Genomic DNA, 14,670 nt, shown 5'->3' with positions numbered 1-14,670 from the left:
TAAGCCTTTCTCATTTTGTCTGGACATGCTTATGCTATTCTTTTATAATCATCCTTACAATTTGTCCTGGTTTCCTACCTCTTGTATAACTTCCTTTTGATTTTCAACTCATTAAAGATTGCCTGATGTAGCCAGACTGGTCCCTTACTGTTCTTCCTTTCTTTCCTCCGCTTCAGGATAGCTTGCTGTTCTACCTTTAATATTGTCAATTATTAAAGGATTTTATTAAGTAAAAAAAGCAAGATTTAAGTCGTTGTAAGTGATAGCACACAGCACAAGGTAAGTTTATAAGCAAAATACACCAGCTAAGTTTAGCACACCTACAAACTGGTTACACTGAATATCTCAACCTCAATTATTCTGATAAGCTTCTTTCACAAACTGGACAGTCTCCCAGTCTGGGCTTCATCCTTTCCCCTGTTCAGTCTTAGATGTTTCCAGAAGTCATCTTGGGTGGTAAGCATGAGTGTGCTAACATCTGGTGGCAGTCCCAGTTGTTTGGTTTCTTACCTTTATATAGATTTTGCCAAAGGCAGCAATCCTTTGTGATCAGTTTAAATTTTTTTCTCATTTTCAGTAGAAAAGTACAATGTCCAAGATGGCTCCCAGCATCAGATGACCTAAATACATATTCTTGTGGGGACTCTGAGCCCCTTTCACTGGCTGGTTACTAGGAAAAACAAACATGTTTACAGGTGATTGCCCTTATGATTGAACCACCAAGTCTCTGAAATGCACTTAATGGCCCACACTTAACATGTCTACATAAGTAACTCCGGTTAATACTTCATATTTCTAACTTCAAATACAGGAATAATATATGCACACACATAGAATATCCACATTAAGTAAATTATAATTTTTCAAATGACACTTTATGTGATGGCGGGGATATCCTTTTCTGAACATTCTAGCCATTCAGTCAACTAAAGTCTTTTCATAGAGGTTAACTCTTTACCCTAATTAGGGTCAACCTATCTCTAATTGCCTTTCCTGTAACCATAGACAGTGGGTCCTCTAGAGAGTCCTCAGGAATGCTAATGAAGCAGGAAGTGAGAGGCCAGGAGAGCCAATGGAAACAAAGTGTGGGCTTTTGAATTGAAATCAGTGGCTCTCCTGTTCCTGCTGTTGTGTAAGCAGAGCAGTCCCTAGAAGGACCACTGTGGAGTTAGGGAGCAAGGCATGGAGAATCCAGTGACATACATGCCTAAGGATGGACTAAATCTTGAAATCACAGATATGTGAGTAGAACAAGAAGGACTTTCCTGTGATGAGCACATGTAATTTCTCTCTTATACTGTAACTGTTAGTACTTTTCAAACTGAGTGCCATAGCGGGAGGGGAATGGGGGCGGTGACATACATGGTCCTGCCCCCTGGATGTGTATGTCACCGCCCCGCCCCCTTCACCTCTCTCCATGGCGGCTCAGCTGAGTGTTGCGCGCTTAGCCGGGCTGCCGCGGGGGAGGACAGGTGGGGCAGTGATATACATGGCCAGGGGGCGGGGCTCTCTATGTCACCCCCCCCCACCGTGGCCTGGCTGAGGGGCACACCACTCAGTGCCACAGCGGGAGGAGGAAGGGGAGGGGAAGTGATATACACGGCCCCGCTCCCTGACCGTGTACATCACCGCCCCCTCCCCTTCCTGTCCCACCGGGCACACCTGAGTGGCGCTCAGCTGGGTCTTGGCAGGGGAGCAAGAAGCAGCAAGCGGCCCATGGCTGCACCCTCCCCCCACGCCAGGTCTGTTTCCCGCCCCCCTCCTCCCGTCCAGCCCCACGGCCACCGATCCCCTTCCCACCCCCTCTTCCTGCTGGCCAGCTCCACAGCCCCCCAGACACTCCCCTGCCAGAGCTGCTTCCCTCCCATCCTCCCCTACAGCCCCCAACGCCCCCCAGCTCTGCTTCGCAACCCCCTTCTGGCCAGCCCTGCCCCCTTCCCCTCCCTGCATGGCACCCTGCCCCGCCCCCGTTCCCTGCCCTCCCCCTCTGTGGTGCACTGCGCTGCTCCCAGCTGAGCGCCGCTCCTGCCAGGCCCCGGCGGGGGAGCAAGTGGTGGCAAGCAGCCCTTTGGGGTTCGCACTCCCCACGCGTGTGGAGCGCGGACCCCAAAAGGCCGCTTGCCACCCTGGGCCCAGCTGACCACCGCTCCCGCAGGGCCCACCTGAGTGGCTCTCAGGCCGGGCCCTGGCGGGGGAGCAAGCGGCAGCAAGCAGTAAATGAGGTTTACTGGATCTTTCGAAAAATCCTGCTGTTTTTGAAAGATCTGCGTCTAGATGGTGGTTTTACTTTCAAAATGGCACTTGTTCGAAAGAGCGCCATGACGCAATTATGCAAATGAAGCACAGGATATTTAAATCCCTGCTTCATTTGCATTTTCGAAGTGCCTCATTTACAACCCTCTGTCGACAGAGGGATGTAAACTAGACACAGCCAAACTGGATCTGTCAAAACTCTTTGCTTCTGTCTATAACTGAAATTATTTTTGCACTCTAGGGCTATGTCCAGACTACATCCCTTTTTCGTAAAAGGGATGTAAGTTAGACATATCGCAATTGCTAATGAAGCAGGGATTTAAATGGAATGTAGTCTAGACATAGCCTAGATGTAAGCTCTAATTGTTCTCAAAGAATTGTACATCTGTTTGGGGGTCTTGTCAGATCTTTTGGATATATTCAAATTCTTAGTTCATTAAGTTTAATTGCAGTGAAACTTTTACTAAAACAAGCGGTTGACATGTACTTTTTTGTAGTGAAACCCTATTTTATTTTCTGTATCTTTTATACTCTCTGAGCTAATGGAATTTAAAGATTGCACTTGTATCTATATCAGTATGATGAATTATATCTTTAGTGCATCTCAGTCCATTAAACACCTTGTGCTTTAGAATATCTTCTCAACTTAAACACTTTACACCTTTTTGATCATTTGCATTTCCAGACCTCTGTTCAGTAGAAGTACAGAGACTTCTAGTTCCTCTGTTTCAAACTCTGCAAAGTGCTATCTAGCTTGTCACAGTATTTCACTGTGGCTGTGTCAAACTGGTTCATTTTATACCCATTTGTGTGTGAAATTTGCTTATTTTTTATTTTTTATTTTAATGTTGAGTGGTCACTAAGCCCTGGTCTAAAGAATGGAGTTATTTTGAAACAACCACCCATATTTGGAAGTAATAAGCAGAGTGTTCCACACTACCAAGCCTCAGCGGGGTAGCCGTGTTAGTCTGAATCTGCAAAAGCGGCGAGGAGTTCTGTAGCACCTTAGGGTATGTCTACACTACCACCCTAGTTCAAACTAGGGTGGTTAATGTAGGCAACCGAAGTTGCAAATGAAGCCCGGGATTTGAATTTCCTGGGCTTCATTTGCATCTTGCCGGGCGCCGCCATTTTTAAAGCCCCGCTAGTTCGGACTCCGTGCCCGCGGCTACACGCGGCACGGAGTAGGTAGTTCGGATTAGGCTTCCTATTCCGAACTACCGTTGCTCCTCGTGGAACTAAAGGACACCAAATGAAATGAATGGGTAGCAGGCTTCAACTAATAACAGAAAGTTTTTCTTCACAAAGCAAATAGTCAACCTTTGGAGCTCCTTGCTGCAGGAGGCTGTGATGGCTAGAACTATAAAAGTGTTTAAAGAGAAGTGAGATAAAGTCATAGAGGTTGGGTCCATGGAGTGGTATTAGCCAGGGGGTAGAAATGGTGTCCCTGGCCTCTGTTTTGGAAGGCTGGAGATGGATGGCACGAGACAAATGGCTTGGTCATTGTCTTCGGTCCATCCCCTCCAGGGTTCCTAGTGTTGGCCGCTGTCGGCAGACAGACTACTGGGACCTTTGGTCTGACCCAGTATGGCCATTCTAAGCTCAGGGCTCAGAGCTTAGGGTCGGGGGTCTCAGTGGACCACCTTGATTTTCATGCAAACCTGCTGGGTGGCCAGGCTGGCAGCTATCCTGCCCTAGACGGCCACTTTCCTGTGCCTAGTGCGGAGGTCGTGGATGAGGTCCACGATGTCTGCACTAGACCAGGCGGGCGCCCACCTCTTGCAGACCTGGGCAGGCTCCCAAGAGCTACCAGCCTGGTCCCGGGAAGAGGCGGAGGGCTGGGTGGCAGCGGGTGGCTGGCTCGAGCCGTGCCAGGTACAGGGTCTGCTGGCTGGATGCTGGCAGGCTTGCACCTGGCACGGGCACCGTAGCCAGCCCGTGCCCCTTTAAGGGCTCCGGGGCTGGGAGGGGGGCAGAAGAGTTTCCCTGGTGTTGGCCAGAGTGGCCACCAGGGAAAGCTGGGGAGGGCTAGCCTCCCACTAGTTTGAATTAAGTGGCTACACAGCCCTTTATTCGAACTAGTTAATTCGAACTAGGCGTTAGTCCTCGTGGAATGAGGTTTACCTAGTTCGAATTAAGTGCTCCGCTAGTTCGAATTAAGTTTAAACTAGCGGTTTGCATGTGTAACGCCTATCCTGCAACGCCTTGCATGTGTAACGTCTGTTAGTTCGAATTAACTTTGTAGTGTAGACATACCCTCACAGAACCCACATCCCATACCCCCTCTCACATCCCAACCCCTACCCCAGTCTTGAGCCTTCTTCTGTACCTAAACTCCTTCCCAGAGCCCGCACTCCAAACCCCTCAGCTCCATCTCTTAAGTCAACATCCTCTCTTGCACCCCAAATCCCCCATCCCTGACACCATCCTACAGCCTGGAATCCCAGCTGGAATCCTCACCTCAACTCTCTATCCACCCTGGAGAAAATAAGTAAGTGCATGAGGATGGGAGGAGAGCAAGTGACAGAGGGAGGAGGGATGGACTGAGCAGGAGTGGAGACTTGGAGAAGAAGCAGGGAAGGGGCAGGTCAGGGATTGAACAAGGTGTTCAATTTTTTTGCAATCAGAAAGCCAGCAACCATAAGCTGTCAGGGTGCATCTACACAGCATCCTAAGCTTGAAATAAGAGACGCAATTTGCGCTATACAAATTGCATATCTTATTTTAAAACTATTTCGGAACTATTTTTATTTAAAACTATTTCGGAAACTATTAGTTTGAAATTTGCCATGCCAAATTACACAGCGCCAAATTTCGAAATAACACTCTATTTCGAGCCATCCCTTAACCCTCCAGAAATGATGCTTACCGGCATGGTGAAATAGTCGCATGAAATCAGACCCAATGTGTTGTCTTGCCATGACTTCAGAGGTACTCAGAAACTACAACTATGTATAAGAGAAAATGGATCAGATTAACTAAAATTCAGTTAGCTAGATAGTGTTATAGGAGTATTAGTATTTGTCTCACATTTCTTCTGCCAACCTTAGCTGCCACAATGGAACACAAAACAGATTCTATATTATTTCTATCTTATTGAGGTCTCATATTTATTTACATAGGTACTAAAATACCATCCTCATGATGAGAAGAGGCAACAGTATATGGTAACATTTAATTAGCATGCTGCTTACCCTTCAAACTTTTCCATTTACTGTAATGCATTTATAGTACATTGTCTTTCAGAAAAGTTAATGGTGCTTCATAATTCAGTTCAACTAAAAGCAATATCAAATACAAACATTTTGCATTTTTAAAATTCTAGTTTCCTAACCTACTGTGGTAAATTGGTTCAAAAACTGTGAGTTGTAAGAAATCACATCCTTTATATCTATGACAGTCCAGTAAATCTGCAGACTGACATTAAATACGCTGTCAACTATATTTAATATACTTTCCATTCACTATTTATAAGACCTGGGAGGGTTCATCTATGTTAGTGAACATATGATGCTGTGGTGAGATGTATTTATGATAACATTTACTATGTAGTAATGTAACCCTTCTATCACAGTCCAGTTTTCTTATAGCTGCTGACAATGATAAGTTGTGCTGTCTTTCATTGAGAGATTACGTATGGGGAACACATTCTATGGGCTTGACCAATGTACTACTGTAAGTTGAGGTGAGAGGCAGGTTAAGGTACTATGTCTACCCAACCTGTAATAACAGAGATGTAGATGCTGTTGTGATCCTTATTTATACTATTCCCACAAGTACTAAGCCTGTAAGTACCACATCCCTTTATTCAGATAACTGTTTTTATAGGATGTATGTTCTTGCTTCCAGAAGTGACACCTCTGTAGTTGGATGGCCCCCATTACTGTAGCATCTGAGTGCTTAATAATTTTTGCTGTATTTATCCTCACAACACTTCTGTGAGATAAGAGAGTGCTATTTTCCCTGTTTTACAGAGAGGCATTGAGACAGAGTGAAGCTAAGAGACTTGCCGATGGCCACCCAGGGCTTCTTCAGAAGGGAAGAGACTTAAATCCAGTATTCCCAAATCCTAAAATAATGCCCAAACTACTGGACCACCCTTGTTCTCTAAGAAGCAAGCACATAATAGATCCCTACTGTAGCTTGATCAGTGGAACTAGCTTCAGAGGGCCCATTTTCCCTAGAACTATTATTAAAAGGTCACCAGGGTGATTTAAGCTGGCTTCAACTCAGCCATTTGGACAGAGCATTTCCCAGGGTTTAATAAAGTTTCACTTTTTCAGGTTAACCCACATTCAGCATCCCTATTTATGAATGCAACAAGGTGGCAGTGTCTGAGCAGCAAATTCTCTGGAATGCAGAAGCCGATAATGGAGCCATGGAACTCAGTCTGGAGCCCTGGGTATTGTAGACACAAGCTTAGCCCAGGGACAAACTGACTGAAAGGAGGCAAGTGAGCTGTACAAAGACTTGCCCATACAGGTGGACAAGAGCAGCTGGAAAGCAAAGCTATTATTTTACCTTGCTGATGAAGAAGGAAGAGAGCTGCAGCATTCTGATGTTCACCACTGCGACAAGCCTTACAGAAGTACTAGGAGCTCTGGGGCATATGGTTCTCCAAAGCACAATGAGACTATGGAGAGATACTGTTTTTTTCATTACAGATTAATCCAAAGGGAGGTTCCCAATGTTAAAAGTCTACACACTATCTGGTACATGCAGTGTGCAGTGGCAGTCAAAAAAGCAAATAGAATGTTAGGAGTCACTAAAAAAGGGATAGAGAATAAGACAAAAAATACCTTAGGGTATGTCTACACTACAAAGTTAATTCGAACTAACGGATGTTAGTTCGAACATTGATAGGCGCTACACTAGCGCTCCGCTAGTTCGAACTTAATTCAAACTAGTGGAGCGCTTAATTCGAACTAGGTAAACCTCATTCTACGAGGACTAAGCCTAGTTCTAATTAGCTAGTTCGAATTAAGGGCTGTGTAGCCACTTAATTCGAACTAGTGGGAGGCTAACCCTTCCCAGCTTGCCTTGGGGGCCACTCTGGCCAAAACCAGGGAACCTCTACTGCCCCCCTCCCGGCCCCGGAGCCCTTAAAGGGCCACGGGCTGGCTACAAAGTTTGTGCCAGTTGCAAGGCTGCCAGCACCCAGCCAGCAGACCCTGCAACTGCCACGCCATGAGCCAGCCACCTGATGCCACCCAGCCCTCCCCCTCTTCCCGGGACGAACCTGGCGGCTCCCAGGAGCCTGCCCGGGGCCGAAAGAGGAAGGCGCCCACTTGGTCTAGTGCGGAGATCGTGGACCTCACCGACGTTTGGAGGGAAGCCTCCAATGTCCACGATCTCTGCACTAGCCACAGGAACGTGGCTGTCTACGGCCGCATGGCTGCCAGCCTGGCCGCCAGAGGCCACCAGCGGACCCGGGAGCAGGTCCGCTGCAAAATAAAGGACCTGCGGCAGTCCTACTCCTGGGCCTGCCTGCCAGGGGCCGAGCCAGAGGCCTGCCCCCACTTTCAGGCTCTGGACCACATCCTGGGGGCTCACGCCGTCCATGCCCCCCGGGTGGTCATCAACCCTGGGGCAGAGGGACCTTTCCTGGACACCGAGGAGGAGGAGCCGGACGCCGCCGCGAACCAGGAGCCTGCCCAGGACCCAGGACCCCCGAGGAACCCCACAGACAACATCTCCTGTGTCGTCCGAGGCCGGGGAGGCCTCCACCTGTGAGTACCATCATGCTCCCCTTATTTGTACGGAGGCGTGGGGGGGAGAGGGAGCCCAGGGACCGTGCGCCTGGGCCTTGCCCACCATGGAGCAGCAGCTGGGTGTCATGCAGGGGCCTTGGCCTTGCAGAGGGGGGCTGGGTTTCATCCACCTTGTCCCCAGGGAGAACTGACCGCTGCTCTTGTTTCACCACAGCCGCAGCACCTGGGACTGCAGGGCGCACCACCCCACCTGCAACAGCCACCCGCTCCCGGGCCAGCTGACATGCCAGAAACCAGGAGGACTACCAGCGGCGGCACCTCTGGTTCATGGAGCAGCTGCTCTGCAACTAGGAGCACTGGGTCCGGGAGGACCTTCGGCTGCGCCAGCAGAGTGTGGATGCGCCGGAGGAGCAGGGCCGTGCCCTCAGAGGCCACCTCCAGACCCTGGTGGACTGGTTCCTGCCTCCTCCTACTCCGGCTCCTGCGGCTGCTACAGCTCTCGCTCCTCTTCCCACCCCTGCTGCCCCTGATCCCTCTGCTGCCCCTGCTTCCTCTCCTGCTTCCTCCGCACCCCCCGTCCCTCCTGCCCCACCCTCCACACCCGCTCCCCCCAGAGGTCCATGCACCCGCAGTGTTGCGAGATGGGAGAGCCAGCCGGACCCCCAAGCCTGAGCTTTCCCTTCCCTTCCTCCCCTTCCACCCCCTTCCTGCATGCATCTGACGAAGTGGGTCTTTGCCTACGAAAGCTTATGATCCTACACTGCAGTTAGTCTATAAGGTGCCACAGGACTCCTTGCCGCCTTTAAATCCTCATCATTCTTAAGCTCAAAGATTACAAATCTATATAGTATTTCCAGGAAACAGATGAAAGGAAATGACAACCCTGCATCCAAAAGAAAGTATCCTTTCCTTCAAATACTGAAAAGGGGAAAAAAGCATACCACTATCTTTTTTTCCCCTATCCTGTCCTCACAGCACTATGATAACAAGGAACATGCATTTTGAAAGAATGATCTAAAAAGACTTCAAGTGGGGTATATTATACCAAACATGCTAATTTCTGTGTAATTCATTCTACTGCATTTCTAATGGTCTCCTGTTTTGAAAAGCTACAAAATTGAAAACAAGATAAATGCTGATGGCTTCCTTAGAAATATAGGCATGGAAGCCAAACATATGCTTACTATTGAAATCAGATTTCATTTTTAGCCATTATAATTTATGACGATAGGGCCAAATTTTTACCATGTTTACCCTAGAGCACGTGAAAGTGGATTATGTTTTACTTTCACAATTTTCTTTAATACTCCTAGAATCATGATTTAGAAATCAACTTTTGAAATGTTCAGTTGGCTAATGTGCTGCAGCATTTATTAGAATAGTTAGCTGCAGTATTACCCAGCGTAATGGGCATGATGGCATTGGCCTGAGTAGATTTTTTGGCTTCTAACACCAGCCCTACTTTTGAAAGAAAGTATATTGGAAATGATGAAATTGCTATAAATTTTATAAACCAGACTTGTGTCTATGCTAATAAAAACCATGAGGAAATCCGGACATCAGTTCAAAATCAGGCCACTATATGTAACTTGGACATCTGGTCATTTCCTATGGAACTTATAGAGAAGGTGCCCGCATACAGGAAATGTGTTTGATATGTCCACTGACTTTTACATAGTAGTACAAAATATATACTATACAGGTACAGTAATCTGACATCAACTTGCCTTTTGAATGAATCACTAGATTTTTTTTCACTCCTTGTTCCGTCTTTAACTTTCACCTAATCAGCCCATCAGTGAAGAGGTAACCAATCCCTAATTTTCAAGGTTGTGTGTGCATTAGGGAATAGATTATTACTGATATGTGATTTACAAAGTAACTGCACTATTACATTTTAAGTCATGATTTTGTAAAGATTTTGAGAATACCTTGAGTATGAGATGTGCAGTCAGACTGCATTCATTTGTATAATACAATGTGATACGGATTTTTCAGAAGGCTTGTTGTCTCTTCCTAGCCTTTCTTCTTGATTTCTTATAACAACAATTGCTGAAGGTCTGAACATGATAGATATATTCCTGGTTTGGAAGTCTTACAACACATTTTTATTGTCATTTAATGTTTCTAATAATCACTTGAATGCAGCAGTGATTCTCAACCAAGGGTACACATGTGCCAAAGTCATTGTAGAGGTTTTTCAGGGGATACATCAACTCATCAACATATTTGCCTTGTTTTAAAACAGGCTGCATAAAAAGCACTAGTGAAGTCAGTACAAACTAAAATTTCATAGAAACAATGACTTGTTTATACTGTTCTATATAATATACACTGAAACTAAAATACAATATTTATATTCCAATTTATTTATTTTATAATGATATGGTAAGAATCAGTAAGTAAACCATTTTTAGTTATAGTGTGTTGTGACAATTTTGCATTATGTCTGATTTTGTGAGCAAGTGTTTTTTTTTTCAACTTGGGGGTACACAAGACAAATCAGATTGCTGGAAAAGTTGAGAACCACTGGCGTGTACAGGTTTTAGCTGTGGCTGCCCAATGATGTGTGTAGGTGATGGATGAGTGTTTTCTTGTACATATCCATATAAAATTAGGAACTCTGTTTTGCTTTGTGAATACCATTTTGTGTCTATACTGCTCTGTATCTTCACTGTTGCCTTTTTTCTTGCTGAAATTCCAATGGACTAACTATGCAGAACAATCAAGTTTTGTTACCTCACACTCCCATTCAGGAAAATGAGTTAGCTGCTGCCTAGATGAAGCAATTATCCATCTGTGGGCTTGTAACCAAGTAACAGAGCATGTGATGAGGGACTTGAAGCCACTGAGGAGTGTCAACTGACAGTGGTACTGGAACTTTATAAGAGAAGGGTTTTTTACTGTTTTTTTTAGAGAAGATAAGGTTGAGTGAAAGAAGGATACTGAGAAGTGCTAGATTAATGAATGAGCTCATGGGACTCATACCCAGGAGACCCAACCAGTTTAGAGGCCTATACAGGAGTACCATAATATCTTAAGAATATAAGAATGTCCATACTTGGTGAGACCAACAGTCCATCTAGTCCAGTATCCTGTCTTCCAACAGTGGCCAAAGCTAGGTGCCCCAGAGGGAATGAACAGAAGACATAATAATCAAGCTCATTCCCTGTTTCTGGCAAACACAGGGTAGGGACATCAACCCTGTCCATCCTGATTCATAGCTACATCTGGAACTATCATCCGTGAATTTGTCTAGTCCTTTTTTAAACCGTTATAGTCCTGGTCTTCACAATATCCTCTGGCAAATTGTTCCATGGGTTGACTGCATTGTGAGAAGAAATACTTCCTTCTGTTTGTTTTAAACTTTCTGCCTACCAATTTCATTTGGTAACCTCATAGTCCTTGTATTATGAGGAGTAAATAGCATGTTTTTATTTACTTTCTCCACACCAGTTATGATTAGTCATCTCTTTTCTGAGCTGAAAAGGCCCAGTTTTATTAATCTCTCTTTATACAGAAGCCACTCCACACTGCTAATAATTTTTGTTGCCCTTTTCTGAACCTTTACCAGTATATCTTTTCTGAGATGGGGCAACTACATGCTATTCAACATATTCACAAATGATCCAACATCTCTTTTTTGAATTGTAATACAGGCAGTCCCCGACTTACGCGGATCCGACTTAGTCGGATCCGCACTTACGAATGGGGCTTTCTCGCCTCGGAGCTCACGGGCGGCGGGTCGCCACCTGTGTCCTCCGGGGTGAGAAAAGCTTCTCCCGGTCTCCCTGGTCTGCTGGGGGGGATCCAGCAAAGTCGCTGGACCCCCCAGCAGACCGGGGACACCCGAGCAAAGCCGCCCAGGCGGCGGGAGTCCCGCTGCCTGGGCGGCTTTGCTCCTGTCCCCCTGGTCTGCTGGGGGGGGCCAGCAAAGCTGCTGTACCCCCCCCCCCCAGCAGACCAGGGACACCCGAGCAAAGCCGCCCAGGTGGCGGGAGTCCCGCTGCCTGGGCGGCTTTGCTCCTGTCCCTCTGGTCTGCTGGGGGGGTCCAGCAAAGCCACTGGACCCCCCCAGCAGACCAGGGACACCCGAGCAAAGCCGCCGCCTGGGCGGCTTTGCTCCTGGGCAAACAAGCAAAGCCGCCCAGGCGGCGGCTTTGCTCAGGTGTCCCTGGTCTGCTGGGGGGGTCCAGCGGCTTTGCTGGACCCCCCTAGCAGACCAGGGGGACAGGAGCAAAGCTGCGGAGCACGCCTGCAGCGGGACAGCCCGGGCGCGCCCGGGCTGTCCCGCTGCAGGCGTGCTCCAAGGCTTTGTTCCCCGTCTCCCTGCAGACCAGGGAGACGGAGAGCAAAGCCTCTGAGCATGCCCGCAGGGGGACAGCCCAAGCGTGCCCGGGCTGTCCCGCTGTGGGTGTGCTCCACGGCTTTGCTTCTGTCCCCCTGGTCTGCTGGGGGGGGGGGGTGCAGCTAATGCCCCCCCCCCAGCAGACCAGGCTTTTCTTGCCTACCCCTGGGGTAGAGCAGCTGGGGGCTGCCGGGTTGGTCCCGCAGTGCCGCTCCGGACCAACCCGGCAGCACCCCAGCTGCTCTGCCCCAGGCGTCCTGATTCAGCCGCTGCTGGTCAGTTTCAGCAGCGGCTGAATCAGGACGCCTGGGGCAGAGCAGCTGGGGTGCTGCTGGGTTGCTCCAGTAGCTCCGAGGAGCCGCGCTACTGGAGCAACCCAGCAGCACCCCAGCTGCTCTGCCCCAGGCGTCCCCAAGTCAGCCGCTGCTGAAACTGACCAACGGCTGACTACAGGAAGCCCGAGGCAGAGTTGCTCTGCCCCAGGCTACCTGGAATCAGCTGCTGATCAGTTTCAGCAGCAACTGACTTGGGGACGCCTGGGTTTCTTAAGTTGAATCTGTATGTAAGTCGGAACTGGCGTCCAGATTCAGCTGCGGTTGAAACTGATCAGTTTCAGCAGCGGCTGACGCCAGTTCCGACTTACATACAGATTCAACTTAAGAACAAACCTACAGTCCCTATCTTGTACGTAACCCGGGGACTGCCTGTAGTTACTTTAGAATCCATCATTTTATATGTAGAGTTGGGATTAAGTTTTCCAATGTGCTTTTATCAACATTAAATTTTATCTTCCATTTTTTTGCCAGTTACCTAGTTCTAAATGATCCTTTTGTAGCTCTTCACTGTTTGCCTGGGATTTAACTATCTTGAGTAGTATTGTATCATCTGCACTTTTGCCACCTCACTCTATACCCCTTTTTGCAGATCATTTATGAATATGTTGAATAGCATTGGTCCCAGTACAGACCTTTTTGGGGATACCACTATTTGCTTCTCTGTATTCAGAAAACTAATCATTTATTCCTACCATTTTTCCTATCTTTTTACCAGTTACCACAACCACAGATAAATTTGTCTTACTTGCAAAAGTTTTACACAGAGAAAGCTCATAAAGTTTGCTCTCTTTATCAGTGTAAGAGAGATGTGCACAGCTATTGTTCCCTCCCCATGTAACAGTTATTCACTATGGCTACGTCTACACTGGCATGATTTTCCGGAAATGCTTTTAACGGAAAAGTTTTCCGTTAAAAGCATTTTTGGAAAAACGTGTCTAGATTGGCAGGATGCTTTTCCGCAAAAGCACTTTTTGCGGAAAAGTGTCTGCGGCAAATCTAGACCCGCTTTTCCGCAAAAAAGCCCCGATCGCCATTTTCGCGATCGGCGCTTTTTTGCGGAAAACAAATCTCTGCTGTTTACACTGGCCCTTTCGGAAAAAGACTTTTGCCCGAGCGGGAGCAGCATAGTATTTCCGCAAAAGCACTGACAATCTTACATGAGATCGTCAGTGCTTTTGCATAAATTCAAGCGGCCAGTGTAGACAGCTGGCAAGTTTTTCTGGAAAAGCAACTACTTTTCCGGAAAAAGTGGCCAGTCTAGACATAGCCTATGGGTATGATAATAAACAGAAGTGATTTTCTTAAGTACAAAATTTAAATGATTGCAAGGAAAATCAGACAGATCAAATGATGTTACTAAGCAAAAAACAAAACAAATCACATCATACCAGCTAAGTGTAGTACACTACGAGAACATGTTGCAATTTATATTTCTCCTTCGAGTTCTCATTTTAGCTGCAGTTCTTCAAAAATAGAGCTGATCTTTTTCTTTGACTTGAGCCCAACAATGCTCCTTCACCTCTCTTATGACAGCTCTTTTTTCCAGGTGTTCTTGTGCATTCTTTTAAGGTGGGGAGGCAGATTCAAAAGCCAGCTGAAGACCCTAATTTTTTTCTCCCTATTCCTTAAAGTTAATTTCCCAGGGGCAGGGGGAGATCCTTTTTTCAGTTCACCTCCCTCCTTGGAAGAGTACAAAATTCAAGGTATATTCCACCACCATTGTCTTTGTAGGCCCAACCACAATCCAGGCTTTCTGGACAAACAAGACCTCATAGATCATTATCTTGAGAACTGGTCCGTTGAGTTCCTTTAGTGCCACCAATGGCTTTCATTAGAAGACCTAGATTAATGAGCAGGTTTTCACATTGTGTTTCTAACTTCACATACAAGAATGATACATGCACACAAATGGAGTATACACATTTAGCAGATTTTTAACAAGAGGTTACATGCAACATTTTTCATAACGCATATTCAAGTTATGCTTATTCATATCCAAAAAGATATTCCCATAAAAATATGG

The 14,670-nt window shown here is 46.8% G+C and overlaps 1 long non-coding RNA gene across 1 annotated transcript in view; it reads right to left on the bottom strand.

Moving 5' to 3' along the window:
- Positions 1-250: 250 nt before the first annotated feature.
- The window catches only part of LOC142826532 (uncharacterized), a 31,265-nt gene continuing 16,845 nt past the window's right edge, over positions 251-14,670 (bottom strand). The window contains exons 3-4 of the long non-coding RNA XR_012900728.1: positions 5,123-5,201; positions 251-670 (exon numbers count right to left, since the gene is read on the bottom strand). This is a non-coding gene — a long non-coding RNA (uncharacterized LOC142826532). The remainder of the gene's footprint in view (positions 671-5,122; positions 5,202-14,670) is intronic.

The sequence above is a fragment of the Pelodiscus sinensis genome, chromosome 1, assembly GCF_049634645.1.
Source record: "Pelodiscus sinensis isolate JC-2024 chromosome 1, ASM4963464v1, whole genome shotgun sequence".
NCBI lineage: Eukaryota > Metazoa > Chordata > Testudines > Trionychidae > Pelodiscus > Pelodiscus sinensis.
The sequence above is the reverse complement of the archived record's forward strand: the minus strand, read 5'-3'. Positions and strand labels throughout refer to the sequence as shown.